The 26,229-nt window shown below is 46.6% G+C and overlaps 1 protein-coding gene across 3 annotated transcripts in view; it reads right to left on the bottom strand.

Moving 5' to 3' along the window:
* The window catches only part of LOC127410246 (protein FAM184A-like), a 205,510-nt gene that overhangs the window by 165,712 nt on the left and 13,569 nt on the right, over positions 1–26,229 (bottom strand). The window contains exon 1 of one of the 3 annotated variants that reach the window (XM_051645410.1): positions 4,907–4,925. The exons of the other annotated variants lie outside the window; for them this stretch is intronic. The gene's annotated coding sequence lies outside the window, so the exon portion shown is untranslated. Of the gene's footprint in view, positions 1–4,906; positions 4,926–26,229 lie in introns of those variants that run through there. 3 annotated transcript variants of the gene reach the window in all.

Raw genomic sequence — 26,229 nt, 5'->3', positions numbered from 1 at the left:
CAAACGTTGTTTGTTCTTTTACAGGGGTATTGCACAAACTATGCCTGGCCTTTTCTCTAGGGCTTAATCGCAAGGCAAGGGCTCATTCACAAGCACTGTTTACACTTCTGCAAAGATATTGCACAAACAAGGCTCACCCACTTAGCAGTGGCTGAAATAAAAAAAAAAATCATAAGCTAGCCTACCCTTCTGCAGGGTATGGCACAACAGTAGTATATTTATACAGTCATATACATGCTTATTGTTGCATTATTCATATTTCTTCTTTCAGATTGGTCCTTGACCTTTGGAACACCTGGTTGTTGTCCTGAGTCTAATTTATTGGTTTTGTATTTTCTTTTAGGGGGCATAGGTTTTAATTAGGTTATTTTCCTTTTGGGGTAAGCTCCACTCCCCTGCTGTCATTTCTTCCAGCAGGATCCGACGGTTCAAGCAAGTATCAGCATGTTGAACCTTAGGATGGAGCTAACGCCAAATGATATAAGAATTTCTATATTCTCATTAATCTCAATAATCCTGAGACTTTCTGATAGAAATGTAAGCGTAAGCGTAGTTATAGCAGGAAGATCTCTGGATTCATTCTATCAGGCATCCCATCCAATCACAACACGGCCTCTGCTTTATAAGGCCGCTCAGGTATTTATCATTGTTGCATACTTCCATTGTTTTCACCCCCCTCCACCCAGTCATCACAAGTTTAGGTCCTGTCCTGAGCAAGGGTAAGCTCCACTCCCCTGTCGTCATTGCTTCCAGCAGGATCTGATGGTTCAAGCAAGTATCAGAGTGCTGAACTTTAGGACGGGGCTTATGCCAAATGATATACGTATTTCTATGTTCTCATTAATCCCAATAATCCAGAGTGTTTCTGATAGAATAGATATTTCTGCCATCTAATGTTTTAGGAGAAAATAACATCTAATAGGTCTTTTACCATTGGGGGACCTTTAGCCCCATTGTATCTATCATATAAAATGTTAGCAAATTATTTACTAATATATTACATGTTCAAAACTGTAAAAAAATACTTTCTCTGTGTATACTTGTATGTGTGGTCATGTGCATGTGTGCACCCAATTGAGAGGAAATTCTGCAACTTGTGGTAAAGATGCAGTTCTCAGTGGAGCAGGTGGGCGAGCCAGAGAACAGTATGGGGCTAGGGGCAAAATGTAAAAAAAAAAAAAATAGATGTACAGAAAAATGTAACGCTATATAACATCCAGAAAGCCTGAAGGTGAAAGGTCACTACTGTTTTTTCCATATGGGTCAAAACTAACCTGTTAAGACAATGGAAGGAATAACTTGTTTTAAATTGTTATTTCTCTTAAACAATTATGTACAAAAAAATATTTTTTTGATGATCTTGACAAAGTCACAATATTTGGTTCCAGTACCAAAAACTATGCAGTATTTATAACGTATTCTTTACCTGTACCAGGTACCATCATCCATAAATTTCCCTAAAAACTGTAACTTTCGGACGACATGTGCAAGAATACAAGAAAGGGACTGGTTGCATAGAAAAATCTATTCACAGGAATTATGTAGGTAATGCATTATGCAAGTTCATCTATCTAGAACATTAGTCCCATAGCTAAAAGGACAATTGAGACAACTTTGTCAAATACCAAATATTTACAGTATGTACAGGAGAATTAAAAGAATTGCTTTTGCACAAATATGAGCTTCATGTTTCTGCTTTAAAGAACCCTTTGGAACACCTTGCCCCAAAGACTTCCATTGTGTGAATCACTGTAAACTATTTTAACAAACTGAGGAATGATTGGAAATTATTTTATGTGATAATCAACAGCATCTGCAAAGAACTTAACTCATTCTGAAACCGGTATATTGCTTTGAAATTCATCAGCACACATTGTTCTCGAATTTCTGGTGCAGTGTGTCCACCTCTGTCCATCTGTTGGACTCAGTGTTGCATCACATCAGTATTTGATGTGATATGAGACTTCTGTTTGTGTGTCTAGCGGGTATGTGATGTCACTCACTCATAACCAGCAAGATGCCATGTTATTGGTTGATTCTTAAAGGGTGAGGTCATCAAACATAAAATCATTCACACAATAATCTGGTTTAATGAGAGAGCAGAGATGATGGATGACCCTTTCATAACTTGTCTCTGGCCGACAGCTTGTGAAATTGTGTGCAAGGGAAGATTCCGCTCTAGACATGAGGGGCAGCTGTGAGGATAAAATTAATCAGCACTCTATAATCTAGTACAAATAATCACTACAGCATAGAGGTGTACACAAAGATGGAGTGCATGATTTTGTTCCAGAAGATTCACAAAAATTTGATGATCCCTCTGTATGTTTAGGTCTGGTACACCAACAAAGACATTCAAGAGACATGTCAAACACAAACTAGTAATATACAGCCCGCATACGGAATAAAGAGGATAGAAGGCACTCTATCAAAATTTCTCAATATTTCCTCGCCTCTACACTCTCTCTCTCTGTGGGCTTTGTTAGAAAGAGGCATTATTCAGCATCTCATCAAAGTGAATCCATCAAGAAGTGTTAAAAACCTGAGGGTGGAGTCTGCCCACTGAATCCTGTTTCTAACTTGAGTTACTAATTCTGCACAAAGCAGGAAGGCCCTCAAGGAGTAAGTTCAGAACTAAAGAAAAGTAGAGGAAAACATCTTTAGGATTTCCGGGGGTGGTCTCAGATCTGTTCTGGTAGCTGAAAGGTTGTAAGTTTGAATCCTACAAGGGAAAATCCCAAGGAAAAAGCATCCAACTCACTAAATGTGATTTAATCAAGCATGTTTCTAGATTGACATGGTTTTGTTGGTCTTGGGACAATATTCCTTTCAATCAATCTGATTTTAGGGTTAGGCTTATAGCTTGGGTAAAGGGCTTGACCAATATTCTTATCAGCCTATAATTTACCCCTGAGTTCAGGGCTAAGTTTGAGGTTAGAGATATGGTTAGGACTATGTTTTGTAGGGCTTTACTGGTTGTTTAGATCAGTGTTACTATCAGAAATAATTAATAATTATTTCTATAGTTATTAATTAATATTTAAATTAATTAATTGAATCTAACTCATTAATACCTCATATGGGGCTCCAGTAAATGTAGTGTGCTACGTTTAGGAGCAAGTTTGGTTATTAGCAATAATTAATAATTATCAAAGATAATAATTATTAAAATCAATAGAACATTGATGAGAATCAATGTTAGCTTTTTTTTAATCCTTTAAATCAACAATTATCAAAGATAATCATTAATTGTTAACATTGATGAAACATTAATTAAAATTAACACTAGCTTATTGATCATTCAAATTCAACAATCATCAAAGATAATTATCAATTATCAAAAATCAACAGAATATTAATAAGGATTAACATTGACGGGGCACCACCCTGGAATCAGGGACTAATAACTAGATAGTATAACAGTCTCAATATTAGATTATTTTCTTAGGAAAATCGACATCCGAAGAATATCGATTTTCGGGAAAAAACAATGAATGAAGGCTTGAATCCGAGCACTGACATCCCGTCAGCATGACACAGGTGTATGCAAAACAAACAAAAACATTTCTCTTTGTAACATAACAAAGTTTATTTATGCAGTAATATCAATTAATAATTAATACAATGCAGTCAATAAACTTCCGACTTACAACTACAAACTAAACAGTGATATGATTAGATATGGAAATAAAAATAATCCTATAACACATAAGGTGTGTGTGTGTGTGTGTGTTTGTGGTTAGTACGAGAGAGAGAGAGAGAGAATAAAGTGACAACCCTAAAGCCGATTTCGCGATCGTGGGAGAGAAAGCAGCTGTTTGTTCATCACTCAGAGACGCGGTGGACGGCTCGTAAACAGTCCCACGTTCTTTGACTCTTAATGGATCAAAACAGTTTGCCGGTCTCACCCGCGATGGCGAAAATGCACAACAGTCCAATTTGGTTGGACCACCATACAGCAAAACAAATTCATGATAATTAATACCCTGAGTATTAATAATGAGCGGACATGGCGGTCCGTAAACTGTACAAGCAAAAAACCTTGAAACACAAGAATAACACACTATAATATTCTATCTCTGCCCAGACGTAAACCTCTTACTTGAATCGCATGAGGACACAGGTAGAACGTGTGTCCCTCCGTCCTTTAACTCCGACCCGGTTCCTTGAGGCTCGTGTGATGACGGGAGGCCGTTTCCTCGCTCTGTTGGCAGGCACGGCTGTTGATTCTCGGCGGGCTGGCGGAGAACTTCAGAAATGTCGACTTGATTGAAGATGGAAGAGAAATCTTTAATCTCTTCACTTCTGCAAGCAAACGGATGAAGATGTGGATTGCTCGGCAGCCTCCTTCGGATCCATTAGAGTGTTCGGTTGAACACAGAGTAATCTCAACTCGTCCAGCGAGATGGAGATTGTATGGCCACAGTTTCAAGTCGGACATTACTTCCTTGTGCCACGAGGTTGCACCTGAGAGCAGCGATGAGCTACGTCTATATTCCTAAAGGAACTGTCCCTCTAAATAGGTTATTATAATTTGCTTTGACTACATACTTTTTACTTAAAAGCCTTTATGTGGGTGTATACACTCACTGAGCACTTTATGAGGACCACCTGTACTTCTTATTCATGAGATTATCTAATCAGCCAATTTTGTGGCAGCAGTGCAATGCATAAAATCAGCAGATACGGGTCAGGAGCTTCAGTTAATGTTCACATCAACCGAAAGTCACGTGACGCCATGTGAGGACCGGACGTGTGAACGGTGAGCTCTGTGCACTTGTTTTAACACTTTTAAATGACATAAACTGGTGAGATTCGATACACTCTGTTCCATAACTTTTCTAGGAGGACAATATGTCAAATAATTCAAAATTCTCAGGCTCTGGAGACATTAAAAGACACTTACGTGCTCAAGCTGACGTCCCCGAGCAGGCCGCGAGCCTGGGAGTCTATTTAGTCGGGGAAGTGTGGGAAATGCAGCGAGAGATGCTGAACATGCCGGCAATGCTGATGAAGGTCATTGCTGACTTGGAGGATCTTGCTGTGATACGTCGATCGATCACTGCCATGGAGGCGAAGTTCACTGAGGTGGTTACAAGAGTGGGGGATGTCGAGAAATGGATCGATTACCTGGAGTCATCGGAGAGGGAATTATCTGCTAATCCACTAGCAACCAACGTGGATTTGGAGCATGTCTGGGAGAAGTTGGAGGACATGGAGAACCATAGTCGGCAGAATAACGTCCGAATCATCGAAATTCCTGAGGCCGAAGAGGGACAGGATATGGTAAAATTCCTGGACGGGCTCCTTCAGAATCTGCTTGACATAGCAGGCCATAAGTTGGAAATCGAGCAAGCTCACAGGGTTCCTGCTCGGCGATCTGCAGAGGGAGAGAGGACCCGATCAATTCTGGCCAAATTTCTGAGATCATCCGATAAATATCTTGTGTTACGCAAGGCAAGGAGTAAAGGAAGGCTTTCTTGGAAAAACCACAGCATTTTCTTGTTCTCAGACTTTGCGAATTCGACAAGAGAAAAATGTGATCGATTCAAGGAATGCAAGAAACTTTTACATCAACAGAAGGTTTGCACTGATATTCCTGGCCAAATTGAGAATAGATGCTAAGGATGGCCGAAAAACATTCACATGCCCACAGCAAGTGATGTCCTTAATAGTCAAGTCAATGGAGTGAGTAAGTCATCTTGTGGTACTCACGTTGCAGCTGAGTGGACCGGCTCACTGAACATTCTGTTCAGACTGTTTTTTTGTGCTGGTTCCACCTAGCAGCTGGAGATTATTTTGTAGAGAAACACACCTTCAGGAAAGTTTTATGGATGAATCTGCATGCTCTTTGTACTTATTCCTCCTATTGTCTGGAGTTTGTTTTATAGATTATCTTTTGCCGTGTAATTCTGTCTCACAAAATTTTTATAGAAACACCAGACTTGAACATTCCGATGGCAATGCTGTCACGGGGGTTCTCGTAGCCGTGCATGTACTGTTTGAGTTTGGAGGGATGGATGCCAGTTGGTGCTGTCGTGTGCAGGGTTAATGAGCACGTTTTCTTTTTTTTTTCTTTTTATCTAGGGGATGTTTGGGGTTTGATTGTTGCACTAATGTTGGAATGTGGTAATTTAGTTTTTGACACACGATCTATTTTTTCTTATATGTCAAAATGTCAAAAGTTAATATGAGTGGATTGTCTCTCTCCACATGGAATGTGAATGGGTTGGGGCACCCCATAAAAAGAAGAAAGGTTATTTCTCTTCTTAAACGTAAGAAATAGTATATAGTGTTTCTTCAAGAAACGCACCTTTCTCTGCAGGAAGCTGAAAAATTTGGGAGGATATGGGGTGGGCATGTTTTCAATAGTGCTGGCACAAGTAAGAGCAGGGGAGTCATTACGCTGATAAGTAAACATCTACAATTTAAATGTCTCAAACAGATTAAAGATAAATTAGGAAGAGTCATTATTGTTTTAGCTGAAATTCAGGGGAAAAGTCTTATTTTGGCTAATATTTATGCACCTAACGTTGATGATCAGGGCTTTTTTATAGATCTGGATTGGATGTTGCAAGCCACTGGCACCCTTCATGATATAATATTGGGAGGAGACTTTAATCTTTTGATGGACTCAGTCCTTGATCACAGTGAAGCAAAAGTGTGCAAGCCATCTAGAGAAACATTGACGCTTCACAGGTTGTGTAAAAATCTTGATCTTACAGATATTTGGAGACTTTTGAACTGAATCTGGGAAGGACTATACATTTTTTTCATCAGTCCATATGATTTATTCTAGAATATATTTTTTTTCTATGTCCCTCATTCCATCTGTTGCTGATTGCTCAATTGGAAACATTTTAGTCTCAGATCATGCCCTGGTGTGTTTAGAGGTGTTGCCACATATGGAGAAAAGGAAATCATATAGTTGGCGCTTTAATGTATCCCTTTAGCAAAATCCTGAGTTCCAACAAATGCTAAAGGCTGAAATCAGTGTCTATATGAAGACCAACTGGTCCTCAGTATCCTCTGTGGGCGTGGCTTGGGAGGCACTTAAGGCAGTTCTTAGGGGCCAGATCATACAATATGCCTCATTCACCAAATAATCCAAAGCACAAGAACTCGTAGAATTGGAGGGGGATATTAAAAGTGCCATGGCAGAGCTGAAGTGCCGAATGTTGTCTAATGGCCTCTGTTGAAATACAGATATAATACTATTTTGTCACGGAAGGTGGAGTTTTGGTTATTCAGGGCAAGACAGTCATACTTTGAGTCAGGGGACAAGGCAGGAAAACGTCTGGCTAGATATATAAAACAGAGAGAGTCTTTTTCTACCATTCCCTCAGTGAAATCTGCTGGTGGTGAAATATTTACCTCAGCCATTGATATTAATAATGCTTTTAAAGAATTCTATCTTGATCTCTATAGTTGCATATCTTCGTCTACTAATGAGGATATTAAAAACTTTGTGGAACCATTAGAACATCCTAAACTGACGACTGAGCAAAACAGTTCTCTTGATTTTGAGATAACCTTGGAGGGTAACTTTGGCAAGGTAATTAAGGCCCTGCCTACAGGCAAGGCTCCGGGGCCAGATGGCTTTGCTGCTGAATTTTTTTTTAGATCTTATGCTACAGAACTGGCTCCACTTTTGCTAGAAGCTTATACGGAATCATTAAAGACCGGTAAGCTTCCACCAACCATGACACAAGCCCAGATCATTCCGATTCTTAAAAAGGGCAAAGATCCAAGTGAGTGTAAGAGTTACTGTCCAATTTCCCTGATCCAGCTAGACATTAAAATATTGTTAAAAATTTTGGCCAACCGATTAAGTAAAGTTATGACATCTCTTATACATATAGATCAGGTGGGGTTAATTCAGGGCCATAGCTCTTCTGATAACATTAGGCATTTTAGCAATATCATGTGGTCAGTGGTGAATGATCAGACTCTAGTCACTGCCATCTCACTTGACACCAAAAAGGCATTTGATATGGTAGAATGGGATTATCTTTTTTAGATTTTGTACGGGTTCGGGAATACTTTTATTGGGTGGATTCATTTACTTTATAGACACCCAGTAGCGGTGGTTCAAACTAATGGATTAATTTCAGATTATTTTATTCTGGATAGGGGCACCTGGCACGGTTGCCCTCTTTCCCTCTTATTGTTCTGCCTTGCCCTGGAACCATCAGCAGCCGCGATAAGAAAGGATGATGATTTCCCAGGGGTGGTGGCAGGAGGTGTGGCGCATAAGCTTTTGCTTTACGCAGATGATATTTTATTATTCATAGCCGACCCTACTAGATCTATGCCTTGCCTCCACAGAATTATTAATTCCTTTTCTAATTTCTCAGGATACAGAGTGAATTGGTCTAAATCCACAGCTGTAACGGCTTTTCAACTGGGCGAATTCCAGTGGCCCAAGCAGGGCATTAAGTATTTGAGCATTTTATTTCCAGCAAATTTGAGTGAAATATTTAGAGTTAATTTTGACCCTTTAATAAAAAGGTTTTCAAATTATGTGGACAGGTGGGCTTCACTACATTTATCTATCACTGGGAAGGTTAATGTTATAAAAATGTATTGTATTCCAAAATTCAACTACCTACTACAGTCTCTCCCCATTGAAGTTCCCCAATTTAAACAATTTGATAGTATAGCTAAATCCTTTATTTGGAATGGTAAACGCCCTCAGCTGCATTCCAGTAAGTTACATAGGCCAATTGTCAAAGGTGGGTTAGGTCTCCCCAAGCTTTTGTTTTACTATTATGCTTTTGGTCTCAGACAAGTGGCACATTGGTCGCTTCCACCTGAGATAGCCCCTCCCTGGCTCTTTATTGAACAGGAGGTCCTTGCCCCTATCTTGCCATTGCAAAGTCTTTATACCAAGCTGCTCGGAGAAGTAAAGACACATCCCGTTATCTCGCACATGCATTTAGTGTGGACAAAAGTTTCCCGCATGTTCAATTCAGACATTTACATGTACGTTGCCACAAGTAATTGGTTGAACTCTAAATTGTGCATTAACAAGTCCCCTTTCTGCTGGACAGAATGGATTGAGAAGGGTGTTGCTACGTTGGGTGACCTGTATGAAGATGGAGCATTGAGATCCTTTGAAAATATAATACAGCGGTTTGGGATTCCCAGATTTCAATTCTTCAGGTACTTACAGCTGAGCCATCTACTCTGTACCACCTTTGGGTGTAGTGCGCAGCCCTCTAAAGTGGCAGACACTCTTGAGATGGTGCTTGCTGCTTTTAAAAAAGGTCACGAAGCTCTCTTAAGAAGTTATGGGAGAGAGACTTGAATTTAGTACTGGAAGATGGAGAATGGGGTAGGATTTTTAAAAATGTCAAGTCTATGTCTAGGGATGTGAGGGTGCGCCTCATTCAATTTAAGATTCTGCATCGTTTTTATTGGACTCGCTCTAGCTTGTATAGGCTTGGTCTTAAAGACACACCTACTTGCTGGAGATGCCAGTTGGAGGATGGGGACATAGCCCATGTTTTTTGGTTCTGTACTAAGATTCAAGAGTTTTGGTCGAGGGTTCAGAATTTTATCTGTGAGGTCTTGAGCACTCTGGTTTTATTCTGCCCCAGACTTTGTATTTTGGGTGATGGGGCGGGTATTAACATAAGGAACAAACATATAAAAAACTGGGTCCTTAACAGCGTGATGATCGGCAGGCAGGTAATTCTTAGGGGATGGAAGTCGGCTGGTGCGCCCTCATTTCATGAGTGGTGCACCGAGTTGGGCAGAGTGGCGGCTTTTGAGAAGATGTCACATGGACGGCTGGGCAGTTTGGGTGCTTATGATAGGAAGTGGGGCACTTATTTGGCCTTCATAGAACATATACTGATAAAAGTTGATTCCATGTATTAAAGTGCTGTTTGTTTTAGTTTGAGTTTGGAATCAATAAAAATTGTTAATGACAAAAATGTTCACATAAACCATCAGTTGAAAAAAATTGATCTCAGTGATTTTGACTGTGGCATGATTGATGGTGTCAGAAGGGCTGGTTTGAGTATTTCTGTAACTCCTGATCTCCTGGGATTTTCATGCACAACAGTCTCTAGAGTTTACTTAGAATGGTGCCAAAAACAAAAAAGATCCAGTGACAGGCAGTTCTGCGGACAGAAACACCTTGTTGATGAGAGAGGTCAACGGAGAATGGCCAGAATGGTTTGAGCTGTGTAGCAAATTAGCTTAAAAGGGAATTATTTATAACTAATTATAACTGGTTATAATTAATAATAAATATTTAGATTAGATCTTAGAATTAACTGTAGCAGAATCGATATTACAATTACCTGATCTGTCCGTCCAGCGAGCAGACAATATAATTATTTATCAATTCTTGGAAGATTACTTTCCTGGCCAAGGAACAATAGCCTTCCTACTTATACAGTGCTAGCAGTAGTTTAGCATGTAGCAAGGAGCAACATTCAGTGACTTTGAATTGTGAGAGGAACACAGAGACAATCAATTGTGAATATAAGGGATTTAATAAATGAAACTATAACTAACATACAAACAAACTAAGCAAACATACATATATAGAATGAAGGAATAGTAAGAAAAAAGAGAGAGAGAAGAGCACAGAATGGCAATATTTCACATCAGTTAACCACAACCTAAATGAGAATCATCAGAGGCACAATTCACCTTAAAAGGGGTTCAAACTTAAACGCGCATCTAATCAGTTGTAAATGGTTACTTGCATTGGTTTGTTGCTGAATAAGAGTCTTGATGCAGTAGACGAGGTTCTCGACGATTTCTTTAGGAGTGAGTTGAAGAAGTCCACAGGAAATCCACAAAGTTACTTGAAGGTAAACACTGCCAGCAGGTTAAACTCAAGAGAGAGTTTTGGAGTGGGTTGGTCTCAAGAAGAAGAGTTTTGAGCGATGATTAGTCTGCGCTCTGGAGTTTTGATAGTTCATTGCCGCACCCATTTTGTGGGTGGAGTGGCCAATCAGAGGCATGCATTTTGAGCGGGAGAAACTTCCTTTGTCTCCGTTTATGGCCCATTCGCATTTTATTGCTGATCTGGACCGCTAGTGCAGCTTTTAATTCAAAACATAGTAAGAATTGTTCGATGCATTTCACGATCACATGGTGTACATTATTGTGTGAGAAATAAAGGGAAGATCATTTTGATACCACGAAGGTAACCTCCAGACGATATTAAAGCAGAGATACACTCATACACTTGAATATGGGCATTTAACGTCTAACTAATACAAGTAAAGGGTTTTAACTAAGTTAATATGATAGGGGAATATACATACAACACATGCATATAGCAGATACATTTATAACTGCTTACTATGGCCTAAATAGAGAAAATGTCTTTAGGTGTGTGTGTGACGTGTATTGGAATTACTGGAGACAGACAACTGCTCTGGTGCCTGGCATGGGGGTCACCCATTATGGTGTGAGAAATAAAGAGAAGATCATTTTGATACCAAGAAGGTAACCTCCAGACGATATTAAAGCAGAGATACACTCATACACTTGAATATATGCGTTTAACGTCTAACTAATACAAGTAAAGGGTTTTAACCAAGTTAATATAATAGGGGAATATACATACAACACATGCATATAGCAGATACATTTATAACTGCTTACTATGGCCTAAATAGAGAAAATGTCTTTAGGTGTGTGTATGACGTGTATTGGAATTACTGGAGGCAGACAACTGCTCTGGTGCCTGGCACGGGGGGGTCACCGCCCTTTCTGTGGAATGTGTTTGAAGCTTGATGGAGACACTTCAGAGGAAACCTGTTTTAGCATCCTTTTGATAGTGATAAAGACCATCTGCAATTTAGCACCCATATAAATGTAAACGTGGAGGCCAGGTCAGTAATTTATATGCAAATGTCAAAAGGCTAAAAGGTTTTTTTTCAAACAAAGTTTTTTTCAAACAAAGTGTAATTAGCCATCACTGATCTTACACAGATGTTACAGCTGACAGAAATGCTACGGTAACTCATAACCACTCTGTGAAATTGTAGTGAGTAGAATAGCATCTCAGAATGCACAACACATCGAAACTTAAGATGGATGGACTACAACCGCAGAAGAACACATCGGGCACTTTATTAGGACCATAGCATTCCTAATAAAGTGCTCAGTGAGTGTACCTCCTCAAGTGCTCCTCTCAAAATTAGCACTGGTCTTAGCTTTATCCTAAAACCACCATGCATATTGAATCTGTTTAGTTCAGCTCTTTGACTCTTCATCTTTGAAAAGGTAAAAATGAGCTAGATGACCACAAGCACAGTCACACAACAGGACACTTGTTGAAAGCGGAAGGGCTGTCTACAAGGCATGTGCTGCCTTGCTGTGATCCAGTTCTAACCTGAGCATTATATGGAAATGTAGCAGTACCCACACACTTTAACAAAATGGATATTATTTTCAGTATACACTTCTTGCTCCAACAAGGCTCTGGGAAGCTGTCTATTAATAATATTCCAACTGTACACGATTTAAACACATTTTGCTTGGCAGCCACAACTTTTTCAATGAACTGTATCAGCAGCAAGTAGTTATTAGCACTTAGAATTAAGTATAGTACTTAATTCTTAGCCACATTTTATTGAGTGTGGTAAAACAAGGGTATTATTTAAAAGACACTTAAATATACACTATATTGCCAAAAGTTCCCTATCTGTCACTCACTCGACGTTGGTGTCGATGTAGTGACACTAGGGGTCACTCTTGGGAGCCCGAGACACCTCTGGTCTTTGATAAAAGGCCAATGAAAATTGGCGAGTGGTATTTGCATGCCACTCCCCTGAACATACGGGTATAAAAGGAGCTGGTATGCAACCACTCATTCAGATTTTCTCTTCGGAGCCGAACGGTCATGCTCATTGAGCTGAATACTACTGTTCATTCACCTGCTGGATCTGACGGCGCATTTCAGCGGCTTCTCCCTCCTCTGCACTGGTGCACTGCAGAGAACGCCCCTGGGCGCTTCGGCAGAAAAACTAGAGAGTATATTTTCTGAAAGAGCATTTTTCCCCTCTAAAAGAGTATATATTTCTCTAAAAGAGCACACACACGGAACGTCTTTTTAAAGACGCGTCTTTTTAAAGATGCTTTTCCGATTGTGTGTTATTCCTGGTTGTGCTCGTTATCTCTCGCCTTCTAACGGTCACGATCACTGTCTTTCGTGTCTGGGCACTGCTCACGCGGAGACAGCGTTCGTGGATGGTCACGTTCTCATTGCGAGAATATGTCCATGGCAACGTTGCAGTCGCGGCTCGCCTTCGTAAGAAAGCGAGCCACCCCAGAGGCTCCCGCCTCGGTCCTTTTACCCACGGGTTTGAGGCCAGCGCGGCTAGCACTGGGGGCGATTTGGGGACCCCAATGGGACCGACTCCGCCGGGTATCCCCCCACGGACCTCCCATTCCCCAGCACGCTCGTCTGCCCCGAGCGGGCTTCCGGGTGAGTCTGCCGGCTCGTCTCACGGCGAGTTCGACCTCTTATTCGGAGCCCGCGAAAGTGATGAGCACTCGAACGCAGCATCGGAGAGCGGGCTTGTCCAGTCGGAAGCCTCAGCTGGGCTCCTCCCTTCGGGGTCGATCGCCCAGTCACAGGCTGACGCGGAGATGACGACATGCTTTCAGCCGCGAGCATCGGTTAGAGTGGATTTCACCGCTCTTCCCTGAACCCTCGCAGCTCGATGATTGGTTCCTGGGCCCGCGGTGCCGCTCAAAGCCACGCCCCGCCCCGTTCCTTTCTTCACGGAAGTGCATGAAGAGCTGACAAGGTCGCGGGAGACACTTTTTACTGCCCGGTCCCAATCTTTTCAGCTTCCCCGCTCTCACTACCCTCGATGGTGGGGCGGCCAAGGGTTATTCGGCAATCCCCCGGTGGATAAAGGCGCTCGCGGTGCACCTATGCCCGCAGAGCGCCGCCACCTGGCGCGGGTGCCCAAAGCCCCCGTCCAAGGCCTGTAGGTTTACGTCATCTCTGACGGTCAAAGCCTACAGTGCCGCTGGACAAGCCGTCTCCGCCCTGCATGCCATGGCTCTCCTGCAAGTCCGCCAAGGCGCTAAAGGAACTGCACGAGGGTAGTTCCGCCCCGGGATTGATGCAGGAACTGCGCTCGGCGACCGACCTCGCTCTCCGAGTGACGGAGGTCACGGCGCAGTCTCTCGGGCGGACGATGGCCACACTAGTGGTCAAGGAGCGCCACCTTTGGCTCAACCTGGTCGAGATGGGTGAGGCCGACAGGACACGATTCCTTGCTGCCCCCATTTCCCAGGCGGGCCTATTCGGCAACACTGTCGAGGACTTTGCCCAGCAGTTCTCAATGGTAGAGCAGTAGATGGATGCTAGCCGGCTAATCCTGCCCCGGCGCGGCTCAAGATCCCGCACCCCATCTACTCATCGCCGAGGGCGTCCCCCTGCGGTGACTGCACCGGCTCCACCGCAGCCCGCCCCTCCGGCCCGGCCCCAGCGTGGAGCCCACCGCAGGAAGCCGACGCCACCCGTCTCACAGCCGGCACCGAAGAACCCACGGAGGTCTTTGAAGCGCCCCTGAGACGGGCGACCCAGGGACAACAAAACCCGCTGCTCTGGAGCTGGTAAGCAGATCTTCGTCTTTTTGTTACCTTTTGCATTTAATTGCGCTGCATGCCCAAGCGGCTGCAGTACTCAAGAGCTCAGCAAGAGTGGTTTCCTTGTTCCCTGGTCACATATCCGGTGTGTACGGCTGGCATCAAGACCACCGTCCACCACTCCATTTGGCAGGTTGGCGCTCCAGCAGCGGTCTCCCGCCCTGAGCGCCCAGCTGTGGCACAAATCTGCCCCCGATGTGACAGTCTCCACGGGTCACGAGGACAGGTCTCTTCCTCCCCTGTCCCAGGCTGTTCCGGGGGTGGTCACAAGGAGCCAGGTAAGTGCTTCGATATCCTCGGACTCAGCACGGCCACGATGTGGTGTGGCACCTCGAGCTCCGCCCCGCCGCGAGGCCCCACCTGCCGGTACATCCGATGACGTTGTCCCTTTGGTCCCCCTTGCGCGGAACTTGGACGCATGGCTTGCGCTTTCCAGTCAGTCACGAGGGCTGGTCTGGACCGTCCGACTCGGCTGCGCGATTCACTTCGCCGGGCATCCGCCCAGGTCCAGCGGTGTCCACTTCACCTTGGTGAAAGACGGAAACGCTGCGACCTTGCGCGGAGATTGTACCTACCCTCCTACGGAAGGACGCGATAGAACCTGTCCCTCCAGCTGAGATGAAGTAGGGGTTTTACAGCCCCTACTTCATTGTACCGAAAAAAGGCGGTGGGTTGCGGCCAATCTTGGATTGCGGCCAATCTGCGAGTACTGAACCGGGCCTTACACAGACTCCCGTTCAAGATGCTGACGCAAAGACGCATTCTAGCGAGCGTCAGGCATCAAGATTGGTTCGCGGCGGTAGACCCGAAGGATGCGTACTTTCACGTCTCGATCCTTCCTCGACACAGACCCTTCCTGCGGTTCGCGTTCGAGGGTCAGGCGTATCAGTACAAAGTCCTCCCTTTCGGCCTGTCCCTGTCTCCTTGCGTCTTTACGAAGATCGCAGAGGCTGCCCTTGCCCCGTTAAGGAAGGTGGGCATTCGCATTCTCAACTATCTCGACGACTGGCTAATCTTAGCTCACTCTCGAGACGGGCTATGCGCACACAGGGACCTGGTGCTCTCACATCTCAGCCGACTAGGGCTTCAGGTCAGCTGGGAAAAGAGCAAGCTCCTCCTGGTTCAGAGCATCTCTTTTCTCGGTTTGGAGTTGGACTCAGTCTCCTTGACGGCACACCTTACGAACGAGCGCGCCCAGTCAGTGCTGGCCTGTTTGAAGGCGTTCAAACAGAAAACAGCGGTTCCACTGAAAATTTTTCAGAGGCTCCTGGGGCATATGGCATCCTCGGCGGTGGCCACCCCGCTCGGGTTGATGCATATGAGGCCGCTTCAGCACTGGCTCCAGACTCGAGCCCCGAGACGGGCATGGCGCCACGGCGTGGCCATTATGTCGGTCTGTCACCGTCTTTTCAGCCCTTGGACCGACCTCTCGTTTCCACGAGCAGGTGTTCCACTAGAACTGGTCTCCAGGCGCGTCGTGGTCACGACAGACACCTCCAAAATGGGCTGGGGCGCTGTTGGCAACGGGCACGCAGCCACCGGCCTCTAGATGGGTCCGCAGCTGCGTTGGCACATCAACTGCCTCGAGTTACTGGCAATTCTGCTCGCCCTGCGGAGGTTCCGGCCGTTGATCCAGGGCAAGCACGTGCTATTTCGGACAGACAGCACGGCAGCGGTAGCATATGTCAACCGCCAAGGCGGTCTGCGCTCCCGCTGTATGTCATAACTCGCCCACCGTCTCCTCCAACGGAGTTAGCAGCACCAAGTCGCTGCAAGCCACTCACATCCCGGGCAACCTCAACACTTCGGTGGATGCGCCGTAACAACAGGTTACCCCCAAGGGAGAGTGGAGACTCTACCTTCAGGTGGTCCAGCTGATTTGGAGTCGATTCGGTCAGGCACAGGTGCACCTGTTCGCCTCCCAAGAATCCTCCACTGCCCGCTCTGGTACGCCCTCACCGAGGCCTTCCTCGGCATAGAAGCGCTGGCACACAGCTGGTCCCCTGGCATTCGCAAATATGCGTTTTCCCCCAGTGAGCCTGCTCGCACAGACCCTGTGCAAGGTCAGAGAGGACGAGGAGAAGGTCGTTCTGGTAAGCACCCTACTGGCCCGCCCAGACGTGGTGCTCGGACCTCACGCTCCTCGTGACAGCTCCCCCCGGGCAAATTCCCCTGAGGAAGGCCCTTCTTTCTCAGGGAAGGGGCACCATCCGGCACCCGCGCCCAGACCTCTGGAATCTCCATGTCTGGCCCCTGGACGGGACGCGTTCACTCAGGCTAGGGCTCCCTCTATGAGGCGCCTGTATGCCTTGAAGTGGCGTCTGTTCGCTAAGTGGTGTTCTTCCTGTCAGGAAGACCCCCAGAGGTGTGCAGTCAGATCAGTGCTTTCCTTCCTGCAAGAGAGGTTGGAAGGGAGGCTGTCCCCTTCCACCTTGAAGGTGTACGTTGCTGCCATAGCAGCACACCATGACGCAGTCGACGGTAAGTCCTTAGGGAAGCATGATCTGATCATCAGGTTCCTAAGAGGCGCCAGGAGGCTGAATCCCTCCAGGCCATGCCTCGTTCCCTCATCGGACCTCTGTAGTTTTTCAGGGTCTACAGAGAGCCCCCTTTGAGCTTTGCAGTCAGCCGAGCTTAAGACACTCTCCTTGAAGACTGCCCTCCTGACTGCGCTCACTTCCATCAAGAGGGTAGGTGACCTGCAAGCGTTCTCTGTCAGCGAAACGTGCCTGGAGTTTGGTCCGGGCTAGTCACCCAAGGTTCCCACCACTCCTTTTAGGGACCAGGTGGTGAACCAGCAAGCGCTGCCCCAGGAGGAGGCAGACCCAGCCCTGTCGTTGCTGTGTCCGGTGCGCGCTTTACGCATCTATTTGGACCGCACGCAGAGCTTTAGAATCTCTGAGCAGCTCTTTGTCTGCTTTGGTGCACAGCGGAAAGGAAGCGCTGTCTCCAAGCAGAGGATCGCCCACTGGCTCATTGATGCCATAACTATGGCATATCTCGCCCAAAACATGCTGCCCCCGGTAGGGCTACGAGCCCATTCTACCCGTGGTGTAGCGGCTTCTTGGGCCCTGGCCAGAGGTGCCTCTCTAACAGACATTTGCAGAGCAGTGGGCTGGGCAACACCCAACACCTTTGCAAGGTTCTACAACCTCCGGGTGGAACCGGTTTCGTCCCAGGTAGTGGCACGCAACACAAGCGGATAAGCCCGGGATAGCTGGCCGGGTGTATCGCTTGCACATAGCGCCTTCCACCTCCTTTTGAGCTGAAGACGTACGCTGTTAATTCCCAGTAGTGTTCACAAAAGTTGTTCCCTGGTTGACTTCCTCCGAGCCCTGTGGCAGTCGAGTTTTCGGAGAGACTCGCTGCCGGCCCAGTACACGCGCTAACTAAGAGCCCGGTTCTGGGGTAGGTGCTCCGCATGTGGCGGTTCCCTGTAAGGCTAACCCCATGCGATCTATATCTTCCGCTAGTTCGTTTCCCTGCTGGCAAACTGCGTCTTCCTTGGGCAGAGCCCCTCTGCCCCAGTCTCCATGTTGTAGTAACTCCTCCCCCATTGGGCAGGATCTACCTTGAAGGCTCTAAACATGGTTGGAAAGACCATGTGATGTATTCTTCCACTTAAATATCCCCCCCTCTCTTGGGGCAAGGTGTGGTCTCCGCGGTGTCCTCCCCTTGGGAGGGATAATCCCCCTTCTTTTTTAGGGAGTGGAAAAAGAGAAGGGGAAAGAGGCCACGACTGGGTTAAGCCTGTCTCTATCTCTGGGTAGTCGACTTGTCCCCAAAAAGGGCCGTTCGACACTCATAACTATGTTGGGGGAGGTTACGTGTCAACCTGGTGCGCTGGCTATGAGGCACACAGCAAGTCTGCCCACCACACACCGCCAGTTCACGTAACACAGTTCAGCCTTGTGGCGTTTTGTATAGGGACCCCTAGTGTCACTACATCGACACCAACGTCGAGTGAGTGACAGATAGGGAACGTCATGGTTACTGGTGTAACCTCCGTTCCATGATGGAGGGAACGAGACGTTGGTCCCTCCTGCCACAACGCTGAACTACCCGCTGAAATGGTCGGACCTTATATCGGCTCCTCAGCGTAAAACCTGAATGAATGGTTGCATACCAGCTCCTTTTATACCCGTATGTTCGGGGGAGTGGCATGCAAATACCACTCGCCAATTTTCATTGGCCTTTTATCAAAGACCAGAGTTGTCTCGGGCTCCCAAGAGTGACCCCTAGTGTCACTACATCGACACCAACGTCTCGTTCCCTCCATCAGGGAACGGAGGTTACACCAGTAACCATGACGTATTCACTCACCCATCCAAAAAATTGAATTCAGGTGTTCCAATCACTTCCATGGCCACAGGTGTATAAATGAAGCACCTAGGCATGCAGACTGCTTCTACAAACATTTGTGAAAGAATGGGCCGCTCTCAGGAGCTCAGTGAATTCCAGCGTGGTACTGTGATAGGATGCCACCTGTGCAACAAGTCCAGTCGTGAAATTTCCTCACTACTAAATATTCCACAGTCAACTGTCAGTGGTATTATAACAAAGTGGAAGCGATTGGGAATGACAGCAACTCTGTCAGGCCACGTAAAATGACAGAGTGGGGTCAGCGGATGCTGAGGCGCATAGTGCGCAGAGGTCGCCAACTTTCTGCAGAGTCAATCGCTACAGACCTCCAAAGTTCATGTGGCCTTCAGATTAGCTCAAGAACAGTGTGTAGAGAGCTTCATGGAATGGGTTTCCATGGCCGAGCAGCTGCATCCATGCCATACATCACCAAGTGCAATGCAAAGCGTCGGATGCAGTGGTGTAAAGCACGCCGCCACTGGACTCTAGAACAGTGGAGATGCGTTCTCTGGAGTGACGAATCACACTTCTCCATCTGGCAATCTGATGGACGAGTCTGGGTTTGGCAGTTGCCAGGAGAACGGTACTTGTCTGACTGCATTGTGCCAACTGTGAAGTTTGGTGGAGGGGGGATTATGGTGTGGGGTTGTTTTTCAGGAGCTGGGCTTGGCCCCTTAGTTCCAGTGAAAGGAACTCTGAATGCTTCAGCATACCAAGAGATTTTGCACAATCCATGCTCCCAACTTTGTTGGAACAGTTTGGGGATGGCCCTTTCCTGTTCCAACATGACTGCGCACCAGTGCACAAAGCAAGGTCCATAAAGACATGGATGAGTGAGTTTGGTGTGGAAGAACTTGACTGGCCTGCACAGAGTCCTGACCTCAACCCGATAGAGCACCTTTGGGATGAATTAGAGCGAAGACTGCAAGCCAGGCCTTCTTGTCCAACATCAGTGTCTGACCTCACAAATGCGCTTCTGGAAGAATGGTCAAAAATTCCCATAAACACACTCCTAAACCTTGTGGAAAGCCTTCCCAGAAGAGTTGAAGCTGTTATAGCTGCAAAGGGTGGGCCGACGTCATATTAAACCCTATGGATTAAGAATGGGATGTCACTTAAGTTCATATGCGTCTAAAGGCAGATGAGCGAATACTTTTGGCAATATACTGTATCTTATTCATTGCTATTCATGAGATCTAATTACTACTAATTTGTCATTCAGGTGATGTTTTCATCCAAAGTGACTTACAGTGTTCTTATTGCACATACAGTCCCACTAGGTTCAGAGGTTCAGTCCCTTGCAAAAGGGCACAATGGTGGTAAAATTACTCTTTGAGGGGTTTGAGCCAACAACTTTTCGATTTACAATCCAGATCTTTAACCAAGCAAGCCCCACACATATTGAATGAGAACCACTTCTACAAAGGTTATACAAAGCAAAATTACCTTGCTTTCCTCTACAATGTCAGTGGATACGAAGTCCTGTCTAGAAAGAAACACCTGTTCACCAACATTTGATTTGGGTGTCAACTGCAATTGGGATCCAGGGAACCTCAGAAGTGGGATGTGGCTCCCCTATAGTAGCTAGCAAGATAGTGTTGAGAAGAGAGGAGAAAATTCGTCAGAGAAATAAAGAGTTGATAATAGTATGGCTCAACACCCTGAGAGAGTGTAGAGATGGATTCAAGCAGCACTGGGACTTTGCAATATGGCCAAGAGTGGCATATCTCTTAGGCCTCATATTCTCTTGCAGAAGCAATGTATCTTTATTTGAGCAGATTCCACCAGAGCACTGGAACATTCATCTGTGGCCCATCTCTGGCCACCCTCATTACGCTCTGCCTCAAAACACCTGAGGAAAGCAAAATATCTTTAACGGTCCACTGAGAAGACACTATTTGTAAATAAATGAACAAAGCCTTGCAAAAAGGATATCTGCTACAGATCATTATGCTATGGACTACTGCCCGTAAAATGACATCAGCTAAATGTGAATGGGCGTAAGTAATAGACTACATTTTCCAAAGATCCAAGATAGAGTAAATGACACAATAATGATTATGGCAATGTCCTCGTCCATTATGTGCTGAAATTTCCCTGGTACAAAAGCTATGCTTTATGATAAGACTGAAGCAATTAGCTTGAGATTAAATCAACAAAGGCAGCTTTTAAAAAAATAATAAAACAAGCAGACTAATCAACTGTCATCTCAAATTAATGATGTCTCCTGTAGTGTGAAAACGCTGAATGCTTCTTTCAATCAGATATCCGAGACTAATAACCTCATTAGAATTAATGGGCAAGTTGTAACTCCAATAGGCTACATTGCTTCTGAAGAGTTTCCCGCCATTTTTCAACATGGAACATTAGCAAACAAAATTAGTTGCAGACAGAAGTCAATCAAACAAGGCAAGGTCTTTGAGAACTCCAAGGCAATGGAGGTATATGCACACAAATGGCAAGTACTCTCATTAGACGCACATAACTGCAGGCGACTGCAAAAAACTTTTACCATGCTAGCAACACAATGCTATTAAACAGACTTCAACTTGAATCCAGGCTAAAAATAGTTCTTGTTCTTCTAGCCTCAATTCATCAGAGCTCAGAGACTATCAGTTAAAATGTGTGATGGGGCTTCACTGGAGAAAGCTGAATGAGATTCTTATTGATTGCGCGTTTACCTTGAAGGCTTAGCTGAGCTCACGAACACGATAGCACTGGAGTGTTGATTGCCTGCTAGAAGCTGATTCCAGTGAATGGAAAGGAGTCACAGAGGCTAAAGAAAACAACTAGTCTGAGAACTTTACACAAAACAGAGTCTGAGTTTGCCAAGGCTCTTTGCTTCTGTTCATACAGGTATGACCTTTGTGCACTTGGCCACAGGAAGGGAAGGCAGCAAGCCAAGGTCTAGGTCAGGCTTGCACAAACCTTGGCTCACCCACAGTATGTATGAGAAAGCGTTCAACAGTGTATATTCTAAAGTACCAGTGCAGAGGTGCATTAAAAACCTGCCCCGGGCAAAAATGACTCAACCTTGCATCCAATAATGAATGCAAGATATGAACTCTGCAAGAAAACTTGGGCTACATCCTGATTAGCATTGTTGTTCAGCACTAAAAGATGGGAAAGTATATAGTTTTGAGTATGTAGTAAGACAGTAATTTAAAACATTTCTATCATGGTAGAGATACAGAATATTCAAGTAATTGTTTTGTGTGGATTGAATCTTACTGTATTTTTGAATAACTTAATATATCTAGACAAAATTGTTTTTAAAATAAGCGTCATGTAATTGACCCATATGTGGCCACAGAAAAAAGAGAGAGAGAAAGAGAGAGAGGGTTAGTATAAGGACTTGAAGTCAACAGTTTTAGCACATTGTGATGTGAAAGGCCAAGACATACTGGGTGTCTCACATCCTAATTGGGAAATGTCTACAAATGCCAACACTTGCTACAAAAACAAGGGATAACACTTTACAATAAGGTTCCATTCGTTAGCATTAGTTAATGCATTAGGTATCATGAACTAACAATGAACGATATACTGTATTTTTTACAGCATTTATTCATCAGTTAATAAAACGTCCTGGTTACTTTCGTAACCTCCATTCCCTGATGGAGGCAACAAGACATTGTGTCGATGTAGTGACACTAGAGGTCACTCTTGGAAGCCCCAAACACCTCTGCTTTTTTGAAAAAAGGCCAATGAGAATTGGCAAGTGGAATTTGCATGCCACTCCACCGGACATACAGGTATAAAAGGAGCTGGTATGCAACCACTCATTCAGGTTTTGTGCTGAGGAGCCGAGACCAGGTCCCGGCCATTTCAGCGGGTAGTTCAGTGTTGTAGCAAGAGGGACTCAACGTCTCGTTCCCTCCATCAGGGAACGGAGGTTACGAAAGTAACCAGGATGTTCCCTATCTGTCACTCACTCAACGTTGTGTCGATGTAGTGACAGTAGGGGTCCCTATACAAAATGCCACAACTTTCTGAACTGTGTTACGTGAACACCAGGCCATCCCCCAATGCTCTTATGAGCGTCGAATGGTCCATCAGGAACAAGTCGACTGCCCTTGCACATGGTAGGCTCACTGGGGGAAATGCGTATTTGCATAGTCCAGGGGGCCAGCTCTGTGCTAGCGCATTTATACCGAGGGGTGCCTCGGTCAGGGCGTACCAAAGCGGGCAGTGGGAGGATTCCCGGGAAGCAAACAGGTCTACCTGTGCTCGACCGAATCGACTCCAAATCAGCTGGACCACCTGAGGGTAACTCTGAAGCGAGGGAGAGCTTGCTCTTTTCCCAGTTGACCCGAAGCCCCAGTCGGCTGAGGTGCCGGAGCACGAGGTCCCTGTGTGCGCACAGCAACTCTCGAGAGTGAGCTAGGATTAGCCAGTCGTCGAGATAGTTGAGGATGCGGACGCCCACTTCCCTTAGTGGGGCAAGGGCTTCCTCTGCGACCTTCGTGAATACATGAGGGGTCAAGGAGAGGCCGAAAGGGAGGACCTTGTACTGGTACGCCTGGCCTTCGAAGGCAAACCGCAGGAAGGGTCTGTGTCGAGGTAAGATCAAGACGTGGCAGTACGTGTCCTTCAGGTCTACCGCCGCAAACCAATCTTGATGCCGGACGCTCATTAGAGTGCGTTTTTGCATCAGCATCTTGGACGGGAGTCTGTGCAAAGCCCGGTTCACTATTCGCAGGTCCAGGATTGGTCGCAACCCACCGCCTTTCTTCGGTACGATGAAGTAAGGGCTGTAGAACCATTTCTTCATCTCGGCTGGAGGGACAGGCTCTATCGTGCCCTTGCGCAGAATGGTAGCGATTTCCGCACGCAAAGTAGCGCCGTTCTCGCCCTTCACTGAGGTGAAGTGGATGCCGCTGAACCTGGGCGGGCGCCTGCCGAACTGAATCGCGTAGCCAAGTCTGACGGTCCGGGTCAGCTTTCGCGACCGGTTGGAAATCGTGAGCCATGTGCCCAAACTCCGGGCGAGGGGGACCAAGGGAATGATCCCGTTGGATGTACTGGCAGGTGGGGCCTCAGGGCAGGGTGGAGCTCGAGGTGCCACATCAAGGGGACTCAAACCCCATGGCCGTGTTGAGTCCAGGGACATCGAAGCACTTACCTGGCTCCTGCCGCCCACCATAAGATTGGTGAAGGAGGGGGGAGGAGGAATCTCATCCTCTGGAACCAATCCCATATGGGCATGTTTGTGCCACAGCTGGGCGCACAGGGCCGGGGGGTCTGCCGCTGGAGCGCCATACCTGCCAAAATTGGATGGTGGACGGTGGTCATGATGACGGCCGTGCGCACCAGATATGTGGCCCAGGAGACGAGGGAACCATTCTTTTGTCAGGTTTTTGTGTGCCGCAGCCTCCTGGGCATGCGGCGACAAAAGATTCTCCTCCCGGCCCTCCACCGGGGGATGGAGTGGTCTGTCGACCAGCCCCAGAGAAGTGGGTCTCCTCGCCCCTGGGTCGCCTGTCTCGGGGGCGCTTCCTCTGGTTCTTAGCGGCCGGCAGTGAGACGGGTGGGCCACGGGGGCGGGCTGTGGCAGAGCCGGTGTTGTTGCTTAAGGAGGACGCCCTTGACGACAAGCAAACAGGGTGCTGGTTCTTAAGCCGCACCGGGGCAGGATATGTTGTAAGGCCTCAGGCTGCTTCTTCACCACCAAGGACTGCTGGGTAAAGTCCTCGACGGCGTCGCCAAACAGGCCAACCTGGGAAATGGGGGCGTCAAGGAACCGTGCCTTGTCCGCCTCTCCCATCTCGACCAAGTTGAGCCAAATGTGGTGCTCCTGGACCACCAGGGGGGACATCGCCTGCCCGAGAGACCGCACCATGACCTTCATCGCTCGGAGAGCGAGGTCGATCACCGAGCGCAGTTCCTGCATCAATCCTGGGACAGAACTACCCTCGTGCAGTTCTTTTAGCGCCTTGGCTTGGTGTACTTGCAGGAGAGCCATGGCGTACAGGGCAGAGGTGGCTTGTCCAGCAGCACCGCAGGCCACAGTCGTCAGGGACAACGTAAACCTACAGGCCCTGGATGGGAGCATCGGGTGCCCATGCCAGGTGGCGCCGCTCTGCGGACACAAGTGCACCGCGAGCGCCTTATCCACCTGGGGGATCACCAAATACCCCCTGGCCGCTCCACCATCGAGGGCAGTGAGAGCAGGGGAGCTGAAGGACCGGGACCGGGCAGTAAAAGGTGCCTTCCACGATCTTGTCAGCTCCTTATGCACTTCCGGGAAGAAAGGAACGGGGGTGGTGCGTGGCCGTGGGCGGCACCCCGAGCCCAGAAACCAATCCTCGAGCCGCGAGGGTTCAGGGGAGAATGGAGGGTTCCACTCTAGCCTGATGCTCACGGCCGCCCGGGAAAGCATGTCTGTCATTTCTGTGTTGGCGTGAGACTGGTAGACCGTTCCCGAAGGAGAAAGCTCAGCCGAAGCCTCTGTGTCAGACTGGACGAGCCCACTCTCTGATGCTGTGCTCGATAAATCATCATCTTCCCAAGCTCCGAACGAGAAGTCGAACTCGCGCTGAGACGAGCCGGCAGGGAGAGCCCTATCGGGGCAAGCGAGCATGCTGGGGAATGGGAGGTCTGTGTGGGGATACCCGGTGGAGGTGGTACCATTGATGTCCCCAAATCTCCCCCAGTGCTAACCGTAGGTAGAAAGACCTCAAACCCGTAGGTAGAAGGACCGGTGTGGGGAGCCGCTGGGGTAGCTTGCTTTCTTACTAAAGCAAGCCACGACCGCAACGTTGCCATGGTCATGTTCTTGCACGAACGATGTCTCCATGTGGGCAGTGCCCAGACACATAAGACAGCGATGGTGGCCATCAGAAGTGGAGAGATAATGACCACAACCAGGAATAACACACAAACAGAAAGGCATCTTTAAAAAAACATTCCGTGTGTGTGCCGCTCTTTTTGTGAATGAAAATATACTCTTTTAGAATATACTCTCTTATTTTTGCTCTGCCGAAGCGCCCAGGGGCATTCTCTGCACTCCACGGATGCAGAGGGGGAGAAGCCGCTGAAATGCTCCATAAATCCTACAGCTTTGAGGTGCATCTTTGGAGGGAACTGAATTCAGTGCACTGAATACAACCGCTCGGTTCCGAAGAGAAAATCTGAATGAGTGATTGAATACCAGCTCCTTTTATACCCGTATGTCCGGGGGAGTGGCATGCAAATTCCACTCTCCAAATCTCATTGGCCTTTTTA

Source organism: Myxocyprinus asiaticus, chromosome 19 (genome assembly GCF_019703515.2).
Source record: "Myxocyprinus asiaticus isolate MX2 ecotype Aquarium Trade chromosome 19, UBuf_Myxa_2, whole genome shotgun sequence".
NCBI classification, from domain to species: Eukaryota; Metazoa; Chordata; class Actinopteri; order Cypriniformes; family Catostomidae; genus Myxocyprinus; species Myxocyprinus asiaticus.
This window is presented reverse-complemented; position numbering and strand designations above follow the sequence as displayed.